The following is an 8440-nucleotide window of genomic DNA, read 5'->3' as shown; positions in this document are numbered from 1 at the left end:
GGCAAGCATAGGGTCAAGGGCTTCATGGGAGTTCAGGGGAGAGAAGGGTTCCAGTCAGGAGTGGCTAGAACACTGAGATGGGGAAACATGGTGAGGTAGGATCTGAGAAGCCACACAGGCCATGTGAAAGAATTAAGCTAAACTCTAAAATTTCACCAGTATTCACTAGTGACGTTGTCACTGACATGGACAACGTATTTGTCCATGTATTTCGGCTCTTTGTCAACTCTGTTTTCAGGTTGGACTTGAAACTGGAAGGTCCCTAGAAGCTGTGAGCAGATGGCTGTGTTTCAGCAAGGGAAACAGAATGGAACGTGATTCCTTCAAGTGCCACTAAGGTTAACATCACCTGTGTCACTGCTCATTGTGATGCGTAAGTGGAGTTGCTTTTTCTAGTCATTCCATATATTCACACACTGGGAAGGCTTTTTTTTTTTTTTTTTTTTTTTTTTTTTTGCAATAAGAAATCAAAAGTACATCTATTGCTCAAACACAAACAGTACAACTCTCCAGCTTCCAAACAAAGCAAAACAGCTATGTTTAAACTATAAGTAGTACTAACTATGTATGTAGCCTCAGTGAGGTGATTATATTTTTATTAAAAGAATGGTGAGTGTACTTATCCAACTCGCTTAGTGTGAAGAATGTAAAAATTGATGTAATGGTGCAAAATAAATTTTACTCTCAAAATTCTCCAACTACTTAGTAAGTTATAAAGAGGTATATTTCTCACAAAGACAACTTTAAAATCAATCTACAAACATGTGAGTGTGTTTCATGGTATTTAAGAAACTATTATCACCAATTCTTCACTCTTGGGTGAAAATGAGTAAGTAAAAAATGAAAACTTCTTTCTAACACTATTCAGTATTCAAAGTGAAAACCTATGATGGCCTCCTTCTTAAATTGAATCTGATTTGGATAACAAATTCATCAGTAGGACTTTCATTCTTATAAAGAACTAAAGAATATTTAGCTAGAGAAACTAATAATTTTGCTTGCTAGAGAAAATAATATTTTTACCCGTTCGGATGTCTGTTTTTGGCATCCCCGAACAAATTCATAAATAAGATTTCAAAAAGACACACTTTATATATAGTATATAATAACTATTCTTTGTTTTTGTTATTATATAATAAGCTTACAAAAATAACTTGAAAGCTACTAAGCCACCTAACATTCAGATCAGAAAACCTGGACTTTTTGAATTATTAAAGATGAGTTCGTAATATATCTTTTCTAGTGTGACCATGTAAGATGCTCGCTCCCAGGATACAGCAAGTCAGAGAAAAGCTGGGTGATAATGTCGGACTCAACAGTAATTGACTATACCATATTACATAGCTGTTCCTGAACTGATTCTTGCCCTTGTTGCATGGTTCATATTCCCATTTCTGAGATTCTTAAACTGTCAGCCATCAAGTTACACACTAGCTTAATCTGAAGGTTTGCTTCTATATTAGGCATTGCAATCCTTTAAAATGTCCCCTCTGTGTTAACTTGACGTTTGTTGAAAAAAAGCAGAACTTTCTTTAACAATGTACAAAAAGGAGACTGTTGAGTTGTAAAGTGGAAAAGAATCTCTTGAGCCAGTTGACTGTTGTAGCTGATTGAGTTCCAGCACTCTTTCATAAGTGAAAGACTTCAATCATTACTCAATGACAACATTTGTCCTTCTTTCCATGCTTGTTAAAACAACTGCTGAGATATGTAGATGGCAGAATTCCAGTAAGTGAATCACCTGTTTATCTTGATGTCTACATTGTATCCAAGGGTTAGAGCATACATTCATGTCCTCATTAAAAGCTGCGGAAGATTTCAAAATTATGTGCCAGAAATCACTCATACGGGAAATCATGGAACTGAGGTATACACACTGTCTTCATATGAATAACTTACCAACAACAACAACAAAAATAAGTGTTAAAGTAGAGAATACTAAATGTGAACACAATGAAAGGCATGAGGGAGGCTAGAAAGCATGGACTAGAGAAAACTGGGTATAGGTTTAACAGGAGACTAGGAAAGGGCTGAGTGAGAACGTTACAATTAATCAAGTCTAATTGGAAAGAAGGGATCTGCCATGTGCTTATTTGGAGATTAGAGTTCCCAGTAGGATACAGGGAAGTTCAGATGGCCAGGGACTAAACTTCTTTGGCAAGGGCAGGGCAGGGGGACAATGGAGAGCAGGTGCCAGTCAGTTAGCCTGGAGCAGAAAGTCTATAACTGTCTGTGAAGTGAGCTGCAGGAAATGACAGCGCTTATGTGACACCGAGTATTGTCTGAATTTGAAGAATTTATCAGAACTCTGGTTAACCATACTCCTTCAGTTACCTGTAACTTTCGTCTCTCCCTTCTTAAAACTCTAAGTTACTTCAGTTACTGGCTCTGTTTTAAAGATTAAAAAGGTAAACACACTTTTCTTCAAACTTCCATGGCTCACTTACCATGGCACAATCTTCTTAATCTCTTTCTCTCTCTGACTAGCTCTAGCCAGCCACTATAGCTGAAGCAAAGGGAAAAACAGAACATTGTGAATCAAGGTCAGAAAAGTGTTTGAGACCACGTGACACGTCTTGCCTCTACTTGCACTGGCTGGAGAGCAAGAGAAGGATTTTTAAATAGAGGACAGACAGGACTTGACTTCCTTCTGAATTAATCACTCTGTTCAGTGTGCCAGGGACTGACTAAAGGAATATACAGCAGGGAGATCCATGCTCTGTTCCACTATTCCAAAGACTGCTATGTGCTCTCTTCAGAGGATATTCTATTCTGGAATTTGAAAGGGAAATATGCTTTCACCAGAGTTCTGGGATGGATTCAATGAAGCATATATGTCACCCAATGTTCAAATGAGGAGAAGGAACAGATTATCTAACAAGGAAACATAAGATTTTTTTTTCAAAAAAGAAAAAATAATAGAAGCATAATCTACAATGGTGTATTCAGGAGTGGTATGGTCTGCATAGATAAGCATGCATAGCGTTGCTGCTGTGCTAAGTAAATCTTACTTCACTTAAGAAATGGGAAAGTCACAAATGCTTTTAGGTATCTAAAGAAAACAGAAGAAAAACAGAATGATGAAAAATTAGAGGCAAATATTGATTCTCTTGCCTTGGTCTAAATCTAGTAGAGAAGATGAAGTATAAGCAATGTAATACAAGCAACAATTTTGTATACAGAAATCAATTGAGGTAGAAGATGAAAGATGTAAGTTCAATAGAAGCATCAAGAATGAAATCTTTGAGGGTGTCTTTGAACTGGATTTCTAAAAGCCAGAGTGTATCTGCCATTTCATTTTCTTTTAAGTAATAAAGAGGAAAACAGTTTGGGAAGGATTGAAAGACCCAGGAACCTTACTGTGTGACTTTTTTGAGAGAGAAACAATCACTCCAGTTAGGGAACCAGTGGTAGAAAAGTCCAACATGGTAAATCATTGAGTTAATTAAGATTACTTACAGGAGTATGTTAAGATAATATTGACAGAAGCAGGGGGGAAAAAAAAGCAGATGAAACTGCAGAATTCCCTGGAAAACATACAGGCATCCAGACAAGTCAGAAAGACTCCTAACTTGGGCATGTGTATTGTCCATATTACTCTGAGGAAGGGTTTCCTGAGGCTTAAGAGTATTTTATTTCTAATCCTTGTAAATTTTGTTTACTTCCTGAGTCTTAAGGATCCTCCTTTCTGATGGAATACTCCAATTCAGAAGAAATTGCTATACAACAAACTTCCAAGAGTATAGCCTCAGAAAGATACAGCCTGTGCAAGGGCATACAGAGAAAAGGGGGGAGGGAATTGGCCAGAACAAGAACTTCATAGCATTTGAATGGTTCTACCATATGAGGGAAAGCTTCGAGTTCAGTCACAAAATTCTCAAGTTGGCCTTGTGGAAAGCTGTTAAGGGTTATCTTAGATTTGATAGTCCTTACAGAGGAAGACTCAATAGTAGACTGTTCAGTCTACAAAAGAAATACATGATTGCATTAGACTAGCACATATAAATACAAGGTAAGGGATGAATTCATCACATAAGCCAGAGACCAAATCAGCTGCACTTTGTGATAAATTACATGACAGTAAGGAAGAAAAAGGATTTCAATGACATGTTAATTTCTGTCTTCCATCTCCAGGCTCAGAATAGTGCATTCATTAATGTAAGAAGTAGAGAAAAAAAACAACAACCATAAAAACAATGAACAAACAGCAGAAAGATCAGGTTAGGTGACAGAATTGAGAAAAAGAGTTGATTGATTTTGAACATGCAAAATTAGAGACAGAAATTCTAGATTTGAATGTCTCACGAGAACTGGACATCGTTTAAGGGCGTAATACCTGCCATACAGTAGATACTAAATATTTTCTCGATTTGAATATGCAGCGCTAAATGAAATGAACTAGGTCAGCTGAACTTGTAAATTCTCAATACTTCAGAACTTTGCACTTCCTTCACATTTCATTGATTCACTCCTACCCCACCCATAAGCACTAAATTTTGTATGCACAACAACCTAAGGCCCAAAACTAAAACTGTTAATCCAGGGAGACAGAAATGATGCCGAATTTGCTGCTCCTTGGTATAAACACTCTCTGGGCTGGTAGTGTTCTTTGGTTTCATGTTGGTATAATGTTTTTTTTTTTTTTTTTTTTAATGTATACACCTTACCCTTGTTCATTCAAATGTTGATTCCCCCCCTACACACACACTCTCGGTTTCAATCCAGATATTGCATTGTGATACTCATTCTAAGCATCCTGTCTCAACTGGGTATAAACTTTCAAATAAAGTAACTAGACACAATGTTGAGCTGGGAGGAGCCAGAGGACAGGAAATGAGTGGGAGGAGCTAGAGGGCAGGAAATGAGTGGAAGGAGACTGGCGAGAGGAGAGCTTGGAGAGAGAGCTGCAGGACAGATCTTGGAACTATGTGGAGAGATGGATTGGACCTAAAATATCACAAAAAGCAAGTATAATGTGGGAAATCTAAATGTTAGGAAACTATGAGGGTTTGGAGGTTTAGGATGGAGTAAATATTGCCCAGCATTGTGTTCCAGGTTAACTATTACCCAGTGTCTGTGTGGTGATTTGGTTATACAGCTGCTTAGGATTAACAGCAGCATTACTAAAAGAATATCAATAGTAAATATTAATAACTGCTTACAACAGTTCCATATAAAACATAGTTTGTTTTCAACTGCTGAAGGTGAAATCTTTTCTGATGCTGATCTATGAGTAAATCAGAATATCATAGAGATATTTTATTGATCCAATTTTTTGACCCGTAGGTTTGGTTTTACCCTAGGTCTCTGGGCTATCAAGTCTCTGGTTCTGGGTTACCTAAGCAGTACTGAGTATGGGTTTCATATTGAGGAGTGAGACTTAAGTCAAATCAGGCATTGGCTGGTTGTTCCAACAAGTTCTGTGCCATCATTGCCCTAGCATATTTTATAGGAAGGAGAGATTGTAAGTCAAAGGTTTTGTGGCTGAGTGTGTGTTCACATTTCTCTTTTGGTGGCTTGCAAACAGAGTACCTTCCTGCACCAAAGAGACTAGAATGTAGGGTGAAGGGTCCATAAAGGTACTTATAACTTCTCTACATTCAATGAGTTATGTGGGTGTTGTTGTTGGCAATGGTGCCCTATGGCTTGCAAAGAACAAAGCTTTATCTTAACCACAACCGGAGCATTTCCACTGGACCCCACTGGCCAACAACTCAATCAAATGCACTATAGTCCTGCCACTGGAAACCTTGCCTGGTAAAAAGAGATGGCTAGTGGAGACTCTGTATCTGCCATTACTCGGAGTCCTCATTAGGATCACTGTCATACATTCCAGGAAGTTTCCACTACACTAAGTTTCCATACCCCTCTCAAAGAAAGTGTTTAAAAGTAAACACACTTCAATCTCAGAAGCTCATCACACTTTTCCGATTATATTTATCTTTGAATTATTTTCTCTCTCTCTCTCTCTCTCTGTGTGTGTGTGTGTGTGTGTGTCTGTCTGTCTGTCTTTGTACTAAGTACAATTTTACATAGTAGCATGAACCATTGGGCTTAGACATGGGTCTGAGTTACCTTCCCTTTCTTCGTCTTTGGAATGGAAGGTGGCACATTCCTTCTGTCCAAACACCTCCAAGGTACTCATGTTATGTGCTAAGTTAGTAGTAGGAAGAGGGCATTAGTATGAAGTGAGCATGGCATGTGGTGGAGTAAGATGAGGCTAGGAAAGACTGAAAATAGCCCAGCTGTGCCTCAGCTCAGCCATTTCTCCAAGTACATTCCCCAGGGAGATATAAATAAGATGAAATGGGGACTAATTCCCCATGTCATTGAAGATTTGGGGAAAAGTCATTTTATACTCTGTGACAGCTATCATTGGAATACAGTATATCATTTGGGCCTAGGACCTTCCCTCCCTTTATTCCCAGGAGCTGAAAAATAAATCTGACATTTATCCTATGGGACAGTTACTGATGAAGTGACAGTGACAGTTAACTAATGGCAAGTGACCTGGCTTTCCCCTCAATGGAAAAGCTTTTATCTGAGCTCTTAAAGAGCAGGGAAGAAAGTTAGCTGCTAATTGTCTAGATTTCTTTGCCATTTAAATGAAGACATAAGATGAAGAAAAAAAGAGATAAAGGTAAAATTAAGCTGGTTCCTTTCCATTCAGAAAAAAGGAATTGTCCTGAAAAGGAGAAGGGAAATGAACTTCAGTAAGACCCAGAGACCAGCCATGCCTGCATAGCAGACAGATGGTGACAACTGGGGGATGTGTGATAGGAAGAGTAGCCAGTTTTTCTCTTCCCTAGTGTCCTATGGCCACAGTTGCTTACTTATGAAAACAGATTCCTCTTACATGACAATACAGAACAGCCAAATGAGGATGGAGAAGTGGTATTTACCCAGAGCTTATAGTAACCAGAGGGTCTGAGAGAGTTTCAAATGTGCATAGAGGAGAGAAAAAGTTTAATAATGAAAGAACATCAAAGGCTCAAGTATGCACTGAAGGGGAGTCTTTGTCCTAGAGAGGCTGGTAGTGGGAAAGCTGTACTTAGATTACTCTATGTGCTTAATGAGGGGTACCTATTCAACTTTCTTTGATAGGTATAAAATTGAGACCTTTGCTTATTAACCGTCTCATGCTTTTTTGGCTCAGATCACTCTGTAAGCCACTGACTGTTTTCTGAATTATTTCTATTGACAGTAAGACTTCTTACGAAAACTGTTCAGTTGTAGATTTATTGTAGGTTAAAAATGACTTTCTGAAGAAGTGACTGCACACTGTGTATGAGACCTTTCATTTTACACAAGGTTGGTCAATGTCCCTTTGGACAGTCAGTCTCTCACTTACAACTTAATATACTCAAAGACTGATCCATAAACCAGCGATACTGGAATTTTGCTTGAATCGATCATTTTTAACAAATGCATACTATCAAGTTCTTCCCCTTATCAAACCCACCAGATTCTAAGGCTAGCAAGAGGAACAGAAAGAGTACTGACTGCTTCTCCAAAGAACTGGAATTAGGTTGCTAGCACCCATGTTGGCCAGCTCACAACTGATTGTCATTTCTTTTCAGGGGTTCTGATACTTCTGGCCTCTGCAGGCATCTGAAAACATCACATGTAGCAGACACACACACACACACACACTCCCAATGTAACAATAATATTTTAAAAAGTCATGAAGTCAAAAGGAGATAGAGACTGCAGAAGAAGCAGGAAGGTGGCGAGGTTGAGGTAGAAATGATATCAATACAATACTCAATATATGAAATTCCTAAAACAATTAATGAAATATATATTAAAGCAAAACAACAACAACAAAACCAGTGCTTTTAACATTATCCTTTTAGAAAACAGAGAAGGATTTGCTCTTGATACTCTAGGATTGGAAAGCTGTGGTTGCAAATCTAACCACTGAGCATGTGCAAACAAAATTGAAAAGTTACAGAAGTGTGTCATCAAGAAACCACAGTCCCTGCCTCCAAGCCATGCTACAAAAGAGATGAAAATGTCTGATGTTTGTCTTAGAAACTGTGGTGTGATCAGACTCAAGGGGCTTAGTGATGGACTGCTCTATGCTTTACTGGGTTCTCAAAGGCCAGATGAACAACAGAAGCTCCCAGACCTCCCATGGCTGAGAGATAAAAGCTAATTGCTACAACTGGTACCCTGTGAAGTTTAAATAAACAACAGCAACTTTGGACTTTGATTAAATTCTCTGTCTCACTTCCTCCCCTTCCTCTCTCCCTCCTCTATCTCTTCTCTCTCTCTCTTTTCATTTTTATTAGTTCTTTGAGAATTTTATAAGATGTAGTTTGATCATATTTACTCTCCATTTCCAAATCCTACAAAAATCACCCATTTCCTTACCCACACAACTTTATATCCTCTTTTTGTCTTTTTAAACATGCCATAATGTCTGCCTACCAAAGAC

Source organism: Psammomys obesus, unplaced genomic scaffold, assembly GCF_907164565.1.
Source record: "Psammomys obesus unplaced genomic scaffold, mPsaObe1.curated_primary_1811, whole genome shotgun sequence".
Taxonomy (NCBI): Eukaryota; Metazoa; Chordata; class Mammalia; order Rodentia; family Muridae; genus Psammomys; species Psammomys obesus.
The sequence above is the reverse complement of the archived record's forward strand: the minus strand, read 5'-3'. Positions refer to the sequence as shown.